Source organism: Scylla paramamosain, chromosome 1, assembly GCF_035594125.1.
Source record: "Scylla paramamosain isolate STU-SP2022 chromosome 1, ASM3559412v1, whole genome shotgun sequence".
NCBI lineage: Eukaryota > Metazoa > Arthropoda > Malacostraca > Decapoda > Portunidae > Scylla > Scylla paramamosain.
This window is the reverse complement of record NC_087151.1, coordinates 11,642,501-11,655,000: the sequence shown is the minus strand read 5'-3', so window position 1 is coordinate 11,655,000 and position 12,500 is coordinate 11,642,501. Positions and strand designations below refer to the sequence as shown.

The window sequence follows — 12,500 nt, the reverse complement described above, 5'->3', positions numbered from 1 at the left end:
GGACGCGAGAAGTAACGATACAGGATATCTTGGAAGGGTTGGTACTCTTGCGTGGAGATGAATCTGTTAATAAAGAAGGTAGCTTTCCTTTAGTTGCCCTTTGGTGGTTATTCACAGCTATGAATTCAATACTATACCTGTATGAAAAATGCGATCATTACATAAATTGTTTGACGCATCGTGTGGTACTGTAGTACTGGATTAGAGGGCCTACCAACATTTCCGAATGCCTCGCACTATTATTCGAATATCATCGTCGTTTGTGTGAAATTGGCGCTACAAAAGCCTTAAAAATAGTTTTCTGTATGAGTGTACACAAATACACACAAAGTAATATTGATTAAAAAGGTATGATTAAACCATGTCTGATCTTTAAGATAATTGAAATATACATAAAATACACAACTACACAATACACAAAGATATGTTAGGAATATGTGCATAGATTAAGGAAGTAAGAACAATAGTATAAGTAATAATTGGGAAAGTATTACTGTTAAAATCGATGAAAATTCCTTAAACTGAGGTTAAGTTGATTTACGTTAGATTAGTTTAGATTAGGTTAGGTTTCGTTCGGTAAGGTTAAGTTAGGTTACGTCAGATCTGGTAAATTTATGCCTTGGAAAAGAGATATAAGAATAAAAAAAACAATAACAGTAGCAGTAACTAGTAATAGTAGTAGTAGTAGTAGTAGTAGTAGTAGTAGTAGTAGTAGTAGTAGTAGTAGTATTTGTTGTTGTTGTTGTTGTTGTTGTAGCAGTAGCAGCAGTAGAAGTAATAGATGTAGTTAATCTTGGTGCAGCTGTTATCTTCGCCGCTGTAATAGTAGCTGAAAGAGAAAGACGAGGAACATGGGAAGAGAAAGAGGAGGAGAAAAAGCTACGGCATAAAAAGCTTGATCGATTCCGTGTCCATTTCTTACACACACACACACACACACACACACACACACACACACACACACACACACACACACACACACACACACACACACACACACACACACACACACACACACACACACACCAACTGTCGTCATATCTTATTTTTCTTCCTGCTTTTGGTTGTCTTGAGAGGCGAGTAAACAACAACGTCCCTGAGTTACGCAAGCAGCTAATTTCCTCCTCCTCCTCCTCCTCCTCCTCCTCCTCCTCCTCCTCCTCCTCCTCCTCCTCCTCCTCCTCCTCCTCCTCCTCCTCCTCTTGTCTTCTCTCTTTTGTAGAATTCCGCCTCTTTCCGGCTCCTCTCTCCTTCTCACTGCTTCTTTCTCCACCATGTTCTTTCCCTACCCAATCTCCTCCTCCTCCTCCTCCTCCTCCTCCTTCCAAAAAGATTCGATGACATTAATACAGATAACATTTGATCGATGAAATGCAAGGAGACAAATCAGCTTCAAGTTAATTGGCAGAAGAGTCACGTCAAATGAGGGCAAACACTTCTTCAATCGAGGCATTAACGTCCCGAGCTCCTTACCTTCTAATGGCGTCGTTAGCAAGACATTTGCAAATTTTACAGACAGATTGGCCTGGTTTCTGGACTCCAGTCTACAACCGAGGCTCGGGTCGCTGTCGTAGGGATCTGAAGTTACATTTTGTTCAGGTTTAGCTATGAAATGTTGCTTTCTGAGGTTATGTCTGGTTGTCTGTCACCGGATAAAAGTACCCTAGTTTTTCATGTTTTTTTTTTTTTTTTAATGATAAACTCTGCATGATTCTGTATTCCCTAATGCTTATGACTTAAACTCCTCTAAGTATGAGGTTTAAAGAAATTTATCGTAATTTTTGGATATTCTTTTTGACCACTTTCTTTTAAGATTGGCATCTTCAGTGGGTCACTTTTTTCTGTCTTTTTCTGTCTTGTTGTCCTTGGCCAAAACCATTCTTACGCGAAAAATCATGCCAGTCCTTATCTCTTTCCTTCAAAAATTTCCATGCAGTTTTTCCATATTTCAACCTATTTCTTATTTTTCTCAGCCAGCACTTGATGGAAGGAGCGGTGAGTGGGGAGCAGCCTTCGTCTTTGCCATTTCTCTCGTTGTATCTTTGACAACGTAATCTCCATCTGGCCAATAGAGTTGCTGCTGTTTGTTCTTCCTTTGTCTTTGTGTTCCTTTGTTTTTTCTCCTGCACCTCCTCCTCGTCCCCCTGCTGTTCCTACTCCTCCTACTCCTTTTCTTGCTTTGCGTTCAGTGCGCTTCGCTGGTTTGTTTGCATGAACATATTCTCAAGAATACTCTCTCTCTCTCTCTCTCTCTCTCTCTCTCTCTCTCTCTCTCTCTCTCTCTCTCTCTCTCTCTCTCTCTCTCGTTCCCAGAATATTAATGGCTCTTGCCGTCCAAGGATTTTAGCTTCTTTTATTTTTCATCCTCCTAAGTTCGACATTTTCCGGGACACTTCATTTATTTTTTGGCTGAAGATTCGATGGCGAGGCAACGATGCGGAAGTTTAAGCTGAGGCACTCGACTGAAATGTTAACGAGGCGACGCACACACTCACGCACTCACGGACACGCTTACACTCGGACGCACACATTCACACGCACACACTCACGCGTCCTCTGCCTAGCATGTTTGTCTAGGCGGTAACTGTGCGGCGTCGATACTTGTTCCATTGTCCTCTTTGCCTTCCTTGATGTCAACACACGCTTCTCCTTCCCCCGTGTGAATTGAAAGCACCGGGCAACACTCACCCTTCTACACTGGATGGCATTCTCAAGCATCTCAGCGTCTTATCTCGACTACTTTCAATGAGGTGTAGTGGAAATTGATAGGGATATTAATCTTCTCGTGGTTCCAGGGATAGTTTAATAAGTATTGTGTATCATCGTTGGAAAGATGCCAATTCAAGAGACGACTGATACACATAAGACCGCGTTCACTTGGGTTTCGGCGTCTTATATCGATTTCTTTTTTTTTTTTTTTTTTTTTTTTTGACAGGCTGTAGTGTAAATTATTAGGGAATATCAATATTTTCGTGATTCCAGTGATAGTCTAATAAATGTTCTGTGATATTAATGGGAAAAAAAAAACAGTCAAGAGAAGTCGATTAATTATCCTTATATCTTTTTGAAATAGTCCTGATGAAAGTCCAAAGTGTTTAAGAGTACAGTACTTTGTGTTAAGAATGAAAAAAAGATAGGGAAGACCTCTTGCTCCCTTCATAAACTAGAAGCGTAAACCTTAATTAAAGTTTTTGCGCGTACGAAAGCTTCACGTTATTAAAAAATACTATATTGGATTTGAGCGAAAAAAAAAAAGTAAGGAAAGACGAAATTTTGCTGGTAATTTTCCGATTATGTAACACCTGGATCGTGAAATGAGTAAGGTGACCTCCCTTCGTTTGGCCATGTAACAATTGTTCTCTTTGTTTTGGACGCATATGAATTTCGGTATATGGAAAAGATAGACAGAGATAATGAACATTTGTCACTTACAAAATTACAAAGATATCTATAGGCTCACGGAATACATGTGCTGTTGCTAAGAACTAGGAAGAAAAGAAAAATAAAAAAAAGGAAAAGAAAATGAACTGAAACTAACATATTCCTTTTCTCTTCGTCTTGTACACTCCGGTGGAATAGACGCCATATGATCCTTAAGTAAAAGTACTGATGGCAGTTAACACAAACACCTGATTGAAAAAAAAATAAATAAAAAAAAACATGTACTACTAACATATTCATTTACTTTTTACCTCGCACACCATTGTAGAATACACCGACATATGATTCTGAAATAAAAAGTACTGATGGCAATTAACACAAGCACCAGGATGGAAATGAAAAAAAAAAAGAAACATGTATTTCTGCATGTACATATTCATTCAAACAGTTACATCCCGCGCACCCTCGTGGGAATGACCCCATCACTGTGTTGCTTCAAATCAATCATTCAGATCAGTCAGTCAGTCAGTCGGGCAATAGCTGTAGCTCTCCAATGTCACCTCCAACTCTTACGGGCAACTGCTGGACGTGAGCTAGACATTATTATTGTACGAGTACTCCTTACTGTGTATTTCCTAAGGGGAGTTATTCACACTGACGTTGCAGATATACGAGTAGAGTAACCTTTCCTATCGTACTTTAATCTCCTACGTGCAACTACTGGTCTTAACCCTTTCATTACGATAAGCAATTCTTAAAAAAAAAAAAAAATGTAAGAAATCTTTTATAAGCATGCAGAAGAATGAAAAGGATAAAAGAATAGATTTTGCAACTTTTAATGTATGGAGATGCCTGAAGAACAAGTAGAAATGTCTCAGAGTGGTTAATGATTGTGGAAAGATGTGTCAAATAGAAAGGGTTAAGCTAGATATTATTATTACACAACCCTCCATGTACTTCCAGTTTGAGATAATTCACAGTGACATGGCAGACAAATCCCTTGAAACGAGAGTGGCTGGCCGGAGAGAGCAGACCTCGCCTCTATCTTATCTAGGTGACAATGGCAAACGCAGAGCCCTTCCCTTCGCGGTGTGTGTGTGTGTGTGTGTGTGTGTGCTATCCTCCCCTTACAGTCTGAACGGTAATCGGGTGCCTGGGGAAATCTTTGGAGGGCATCCGTTGTGTCTTGAATGCCGCAATCCACGCGTGTCTCCTGCCTCAGTAAATCCAACACCCAGGAGGATTAGAGATCGAGGAGGAGCAGGAGGAGGTGAAGGTGCAGCTGTGGCGAGGCGTGTGTCACCTCTCCTCGTGAACTGCAAGATTTATTACCTCCCTGTGTGATTTTTTTTTAAGGGGTAGAGAGATTTTGCTTGGCTTTGTGTTGGCTTTGTTTGTTTCGAGTTTATTTTTTATTTGTCTCTCCCGTGTTTTTTTTTCTTATTCCTTTTTCCCTTTTCTCCTCTTTCTTGGTTTTGCTACTTTGGCTTTATTTTTACTCTCGCGTGGTTCTTCTTTTTTCTACCTCCTTCCCTCCCTCTTCTTCCTCTTCCTCTTTCTTTTCTCCCTCGTCAGTTTCATGATTCTGTCTTCTTACTTCTTGCTTATCCTCTTTTTTTTTTTTTTTTTTTTCTCCTGTGCTTACTCTTCCTTCTTTTCCTGCTAATTAATCCCATTCCACTTCTCCAGCTCTTTCTTTTATCTCCTTGCTTTTGTTTCTCAATCCTCAGTCTCCAAACTCTATCCTCCTCCTCCTCCTCCTCCTCTTCCTCCTCCTCCTCCTCCTCCTCCTTAGTCCTTAGTCCTTAGTAGTCCTAGGTCAGCTCACCTCGTGAGGACCGCAAGGTCTGTTGGGGCCTGTTTTTCTACGTAACTCTATGTAACTCTTCCTCTTCCTCCTCCTCCTCCTCCTCCTCCTCCTCCTCCTCCTCCTCCTCCTCCTCCTCCTCCTCCTCCTGACGCAGACAACTTTCCCACTCAGGGGTCCTCGCCAGTCATACAAAACCACCGTCAGCGTTTGTCATTATGTCAGAAATAAAGAAAATGAAGATGAAGGAAGTTTCCAAACAGACTAAAACACGTCTCTTCTTTCCTCCTTACAAAAACATTTTCAAAGTTGTGGAGTGTAATCGTCTTATTCCTCCTCCTCCTCCTCCTCCTCCTCCTCCTCCTCCTCCTCCTCCTCCTCCTCCTCCTCCTCCTCCTCCTCCTCCTCCTCCTCCTCCTCCTCCTCCTCCTCGTCCCCAGAGTCCTTGATTGTGCACCGCTACGCAACAGTTTTTAAGAATCCTGTTTCATCTCCTTTTTGTATTTTATTCTTACGAAACTGGATCCCTCTCTTCTGGGAACATAAAATAAACGTAGAGAAATCAAATGAAATGGCAAGGTATAGAATAAAATGTTCTTTCAAAGAGTCAGAAGTGGAAAGTATGAAAAACTGGATCCCTCCTTCCTGGGAACATCAAATAAATGTAGAGAAATTAATTGAAATAGCTGTATGAAAAAAAAAGTCATAAAGAGTGGTGAAACTAGAAAGTAAGAAAAATTATTTAAAATAAAAAAAGAGAAAGACAAGGTAAGTCTTTTCTTCGTGATACTTATTATTCTTTTTTTTTTTTTTTCGAGAGTCAGAGGAAGTTAAATCAAACACGAGTAGGAGAAAATACTTATAAAAAATCACTTTCCAATTTCCCGCTTTTCTCTCCCCTCTCCAGGATATTTTGTGTAGAAGTTAAAGTATTATAGATCTCTCTTTTCTTGGACTGTAAAACAAACGTAGAGGAATTACATGAAATGGCTATAGAAAAAAAAAATATTCTAAAGGATCAGAGGAAGAGTAAGAAAAATTATTTAGAAAAATATGAAAAGGCAATTTAGCTTATAATGATCCTTATATTTGTTATTCTTTTCTCAAGTTAGAGGAAGTTAAATCAGACACGAGAAGGAGAAATTTAACTCTTCACTTTCTTCTTTTCCCCCTCCAGGAAATTTTGCGTAGAAGTTAAATTATCAGGGAAATTAGTTGGTTTGATGGTTCTCGCTCCCCCATAAAAAAGTTAAGGGTCCCGGGGAGATGGCGCGGGGGGCGGGGTGGCTGGAGGAACTGACCGGGCACTGGCTATTACGGGGTCACTCAGTCAGTCAGCGGGTCAGTGGGAATGTCAATTGTTTCGTTTGGTACCGAGTCTGTTTGCTCAGTTTGTCAGTGAGTATGTTTGTTGGAGAGTTGTTTAAATAGTTTAGTTAGTCACCTACTTACCTCTTACTTAGTTACTTTGTTTCCTTGTTGGCTTGTTTGTGTGTTTGTTTGTTTGTTTGTTAGCTAGTTAAATAGAAAGAGAGACAGATAAATAGAGAAACTGTTTTAGTTCGTTAGTTTCTTTGTTTGTTAGCTAGTTTTTTTGGTTAGTTAGTTTGTAGCTAAGTTAGGTAGTTAGTTGTTTAGTTATTTAATTAGTTAGGCGTACAGATAGGCAAGTTTCTCAGTCAGCCACTCTGTTAAAAAGTCAGTCAGCCTGTTAGTTAAAGAGTCATTTACTTGTCTTAGATCAAGTTAAGCAGTTGGTCAATTAGTCAGTCAAGTCAGTCATATTTGTCGGTCAGTCAGTCAGTCAGTCAACCAGTTCATTCATCCATTCCTTCCATGATTCAGTAAGACACTCAATTAACCCATTTCCTTCATATCATTCCTTTTCATTGTTTCTTTATCAGTTCCCTTTATTTGCATTCTCTATTTCTTTTCTTTCTTTTCATTTCCCTTTAATCCGTCAGTCAGTCAGTCAGTCAGTCAGTCAAAAAAATCCTTCCTTCCTTCTTTCTACGATTCAGTCAAACAATTAATCAGTCAATCAGCAAGTTATTCAGGCAGGCAGGCAGGCAGGCAGTCAGGCAGGCAGGCAGGCAGGCCACCACAGCTCTGCATGACGCAAGGTATTTACAGAGAGAAAAAAGATTGATTACCTTGATGAACTACACTGATGATTAAAGCACAAATAGAAAAAAGAAAACACCAAAGAAAAAAATAATCAAAGAAATTCATGAAAGAGAATTTAAAAAAAAAGTCAAATAATGAGAGATTTTATCCACGAAACCTTTTGAAACTTTCCCCGGAAAAAAGAGAGAGCAAAAAAATATGAGATAAAATAACAGAAAACTATGCTAACTAACCAGCCAGCAAGTTTGACTAAAGAAAAACGAAAAAAAAAAAAAAGAAAGAAAACGGCTGAAAGAAAACAGACACTGATTAATGAGGGGAACTTCGCTAAATCGTCTCCTGATGGGGGGAAAAATTACGGGATGAAAAATGGGAAAGAAAAATAAGCCAGGTAAACGATACGATTCAAGTGCAAAAGCAAATTGTAGTAGGAGGAAGTAATCTTTATTTTTGTGATATTTTTCTAATGAAGCTTCTGCAGACTTTGACAGTGGCATGTTGTTCGTTTTATAATGATAGACATTTGCGACAAAGAGAGAGAGAGAGAGAGAGAGAGAGAGAGAGAGAGAGAGAGAGAGAGAGAGAGAGAGAGAGAGAGAGAGAGAGAGAGAGAGAGAGAGAGAGAGAGAGAGAGAGAGAGAGAGAGAGAGAGAGAGAGAGAGAGATTCAGTATAGTATCATTACCTTTTATTGGGAAAAAAAAAGGAGAAAGTGTATATCAACAATTATTGAACTTTTCCTCTATACCTGTATGTAATGTTTTTTTTCTGACAGAGGAGGAAGAGAAGAAGAAAAAAAATTAATTATTGGTAAACTTTTTATTTTCGGGATAACGTTTTCTTCGTATAAATTTTCCTGTTTTATTTATTTGTTTATTTATTTATTTATTCATTTATTTATTTATTTATTTATATATATTTTTTATTATTAAGAACTCAGATGTAGACGCCGATGTAGATTTGAACATCCTGCGTCCTCCCTCACCGCCGCTGCGATTTTTTTTATATAACTTGTATTAGTGTTAATAACTACAAAATTTGAGGTTTATCAGTTCACTAGTTGAGAAGTTAGCCGCAATTTCAGGCACCGCGCACATACCACACTTCCAATAAAGTCCAGTAATAGGCGTAGGATAAGCCTTTCCAACGGCTCCCTCTCTTGTTCTTGTTAATTTATTTTCTTATTATACTTTTTTTTTGCTTTTTTTCCTGGTTTTCTTTCTTTTTCCTTGTTTTTTTTTCACTCTTTCTATTCGTCGTCCATTCTGTTTCACTTCACATAAAAAGTCACAGTATCCATGTAATTATTATAAATTTTCAATAATCATGATTTTCTGTGCCCTTCTGTTCCACATACTTTTCATTAAAATCATTCTAGTTTCTGATTTTTCACTTTTTTCTTTTGTCTTCTATTCTTCTATTCAGAGAAAACTTTGAATTGAGAAAAGAATTAGGTAGTGCTTACACTTATGGATAACTGAAAAGTGGCTGAAATAATAAAGGAAAAGTCCCTGATTTTGCCATCATTAAGCAAGAGAGTATTAAGACTGAAGAAAAGTACGTTATCGTTATTCACATTTCCTCTTGCCTCCCGCTTCCTCAGTGAGTGTTTCCCTGAGCGTGGCGCGATGGAAGGGGAGCACAGCAGGGTGTTATCGATAATGAGATGATGACGACTCTCTCTCTCTCTCTCTCTTTCTCTCTCTCTCTCTCTCTCTCTCTCTCTCTCTCTCTCTCTCTCTCTCTCTCTCTCTCTCTCTCTCTCTCTCTCTCTCTCTCTCTCTCTCTGGTATACATAGTCACACAAACAAGGCCTGGTATAATCCCACGCTGTTAGTACAATGCTATTATATTCCTGTCATTTTAATCCCAGGACGAATGAGATGTTTGCCTTTAAGACCACTTTGCTTACCTCTCCCTTCTTCCCTCCCCACCTCCGACATTTACTTCTTTCCTTCATTCATATATTCATGTTTACTTATTCATTTCATTTAGTTCCTTCCTTCCTTCCTTCATTTATTCATTCATTGATCTGCCTTTTTACTTATTCATTTCACTCCTTGCTTCTTCCCTCTCATCCTCTCCTAGCCTTCTTTCTTCCTTTGTCTTATTTTCTTTCTTTCTCACTATTTCCTTCTTTCTTTCCTTCGTTTCTCTTTGTTTCTTTCTTTGCGTCCTTCTTTCTTTCTTTCATTCCTTTCTTCCTTCATCGATTCATTCATTCCATTCTCATTATTTAAACCCTTTCTTCTTTCCTTCCCTTTTCCCTTCTTTCCTACTTCTCACAACATCTCTTTCCTCTTACATTTCCTCCTCCACCCGTTCAGTCACTTTTGTCCTCCTACCATCCTTCTCACCCTCATTCACTCACGCACTCCTTTCCTTCAAGCCACAGCAGGACCCCAAATCTAAGTCACCCACTTTTTGCCCTTCTCCTGTAACTCTTCCGCTTCCAATCCACTCCTCATCCTTCTTGGCCTTCAGAGTCGGTAGTGGCCAAGGAGTCTCGTCTTCTTCTCCCCACCCTGGTAGTGGCGTTGTACAAGTTTTCACCAATAAGTTTAACGTAGCATATTGATTGTTGATTTATTTGAAAGAATTCTTGCTCTATAATTGTTGTATATTCGTTTATAAGCTTGGTTGTGGTTGATCTAAATGTAATTGAAGTGTAAGCTAATAAATATCCATATATCCGTCTGTCTTTCTATCTGTCTATCTGTCTGTCTATTCATCCATTCATTCGTTCATCCACATATTTATCTGTATTTTACTATCTGTATTTTACTATCTATCTACTCGTATTTGTCTATCTATCTATCTAACTATATTTTTCTGTCTATCTATTTATCTATCTAGCTATATATCTGTGGAAGAGAAATGGACGGGATCAAGGGGGTGGGTGTGTGGTGGTGGTGCGGGAGAAATACGACTGTGGCTGGAAGTGAAAAAAGGTGCAGTTATGTTTCTGGCAAGGAAGGCGCTGGTTTGAGGAGCTCAAGGTGAAGAGAGCACACTTTTCATCATTGATTAGGAAGGTAACAGGGATCAGCTTCGATGGATGGACAATTTTTTTTTATTTTTTTTATTTCTTTCTTTTTTATGAGTTTATGTGGAAAGAAGTGATGTGCCTTTGTGATTTGAAGACCAGGAAGGAACTGATGTGAAGGAGGTGCTGTAGTGTTCCAGGTGAAGTGAAGGAGGCAGGAGTTTTAGGATCTGAATGTAAAGAACTACGAGTCTATTGGCGATTGATTTTAATGAGTGAGTGAGGAAAGTATGGATTTTGGAAACAGGGTGAAGCAGAGATTAACTTTGATTATTTAAGCCATGTGATGGACAAGTTTTCTTGAGTTTGAAGAGGAAAAAGTTGTTTCTTTGTGTTTTTGGTGAGATGCGGAAGACAAGGAAGAAACTGATGTGTTTTAAGAGGGAGAAAATAAATGTGTTGGAGATTGGAGCCGACAGAAATGTTAATGGTTTTGGTAAGTGAGCAAAAAAAAAAAAAAAATTACAGAAAGAAATAAGAAACAGTCGGATTCTGCATTAAGACCAAGATGATAGTAAGATTTAAAAAGTTAAGCAAAAAGAAAGGAGAATTAATGGTTTTGGATGAGAGTAAGAGAAAGACTGAAAATAAATAGTTTGATGGATTAAATTTATTGAAAGTGGCAAGTTAAGGAAGGAAAATTTGGAGTTTGTGATAATAAAAAAAAATTAAGTTTTGGAAGGACAGAGGCGAGGGAAGCAAGGGAAGGTGTTAGTGAGAGGTAGAAAGAAGTATTAAAGCAATGGTTGAGGTGTTAAAGTGAGAGGAGAAGAAATTAGAGGTTTTGTGGTGAGAACGGGAGGAAGGTAAATGTTTGGTGGCAGGAAAGTGAGGCGGGAGAAATTGCTGGTTTAGGGAGAGCGATATATGAAGGGGAAAAGAAAAAAAAAGAAAAAAGAACGCCAGAAAAGTTGCGAATTGAAACAATAGAGAAGCAATTTGGGCACTTTAAACCGAACACAAGTTTTCAAATTCTTATAATGAGACAATTTCAGTATTCTTTTTTTTATGAACGAATCGGAATCGGACGTAATCTTTCGCCAACAAAATTTTTACAGCAATAAATACATCTTTTCTTAAATCAGAAGTCAACTACGCACATCAGTTAATAATTGCTAATATGTAAAAAACACTTGATTCCAAATTTTATGTAGTGCCCCCATTGATGCGGCACTTTTCTGGAAGCACATTAGTCAGGCTTCATTATTCCCTTTGACTCCCTTCATTACTTCCTTTTTTCCCTTCTTGCATCTTTCCTGTCCTTCAGTCTTCCTCCATTCTCTAATCCTTCCTTTCTTTCTTCATTCATTCATTCATTCATTCATTCATTCATTCATTTTCTTTTTACTTTCTTTTTCTTTCTTCTTTCTTTCTTTTTTCCTTCCTTTCTTTCTTTTCCCTTTTTTTCCCGTTTTGTTTCTATGCATCCTTTATCTTTTCTGTATTCATTCTTCCATCTTTTTCGTTTTTCTTTTTTTTCTTTCCTCTAACTTCTTTCCTTCCTTCCTTCCTTCCTTCCTTCCTTCCTTCTTTCCTTCCTTCTTTCCTTCCTTCCTTCCTTCCTTCCTTCCTTCCTTCCTTCCTTCCTTCCTTCCTTCCTTCCTTCCCATCTCCTCCCCACTCATTCCCTCTCCTTCCTTTTCCTCCTTCCTTTTTACCTTAACTCATCAAATACCTAATTCACTTATTTGTCGATTCCTCCCTGTCTTGCTCTCTGCCGTCATTCAGAGAACCAGAAAACGAAGCGAGTTTTTCTCTGAATAAATCAGTGTGCTTCATTCTTCTCATTTCACGAATTCAGTTACCTGGAATGGATCAAGTTTGTGTTTGAAGTTTATGGAGAGAATCCTGCATAAAAGTGGACGGGAACTCAAGTCACAATAGCAATTCACCTGTAGAGCAATTACCTGCTTGATGTGATTGGTTCGTGTAATTACTGATTCTTGCAACTAAGCACACATAAAAAAAAAAGAAAGAAAGAAAATTGGAACTAAAAGTAAGATGAAATTAATAAATATATAAAAAGTGAAAAAAGAATAGATAAATAAATATGAAATAAATGAAAAATGAATTGCAATTTCTGTCATAATGTAATAAATCGCTCATTTTTTATTTTATTTTTTCTCCTTAACTTTATCTC

General features: G+C 38.3%; 1 protein-coding gene across 2 annotated transcripts in view; it reads left to right on the top strand.

Moving 5' to 3' along the window:
* The window catches only part of LOC135100646 (G-protein coupled receptor dmsr-1-like), a 348,624-nt gene that overhangs the window by 256,357 nt on the left and 79,767 nt on the right, over nt 1-12,500 (top strand). The window contains exon 4 of one of the 2 annotated variants that reach the window (XM_064003744.1): nt 1,974-1,995. The exons of the other annotated variant lie outside the window; for it this stretch is intronic. The gene's annotated coding sequence lies outside the window, so the exon portion shown is untranslated. The remainder of the gene's footprint in view (nt 1-1,973; nt 1,996-12,500) is intronic. 2 annotated transcript variants of the gene reach the window in all.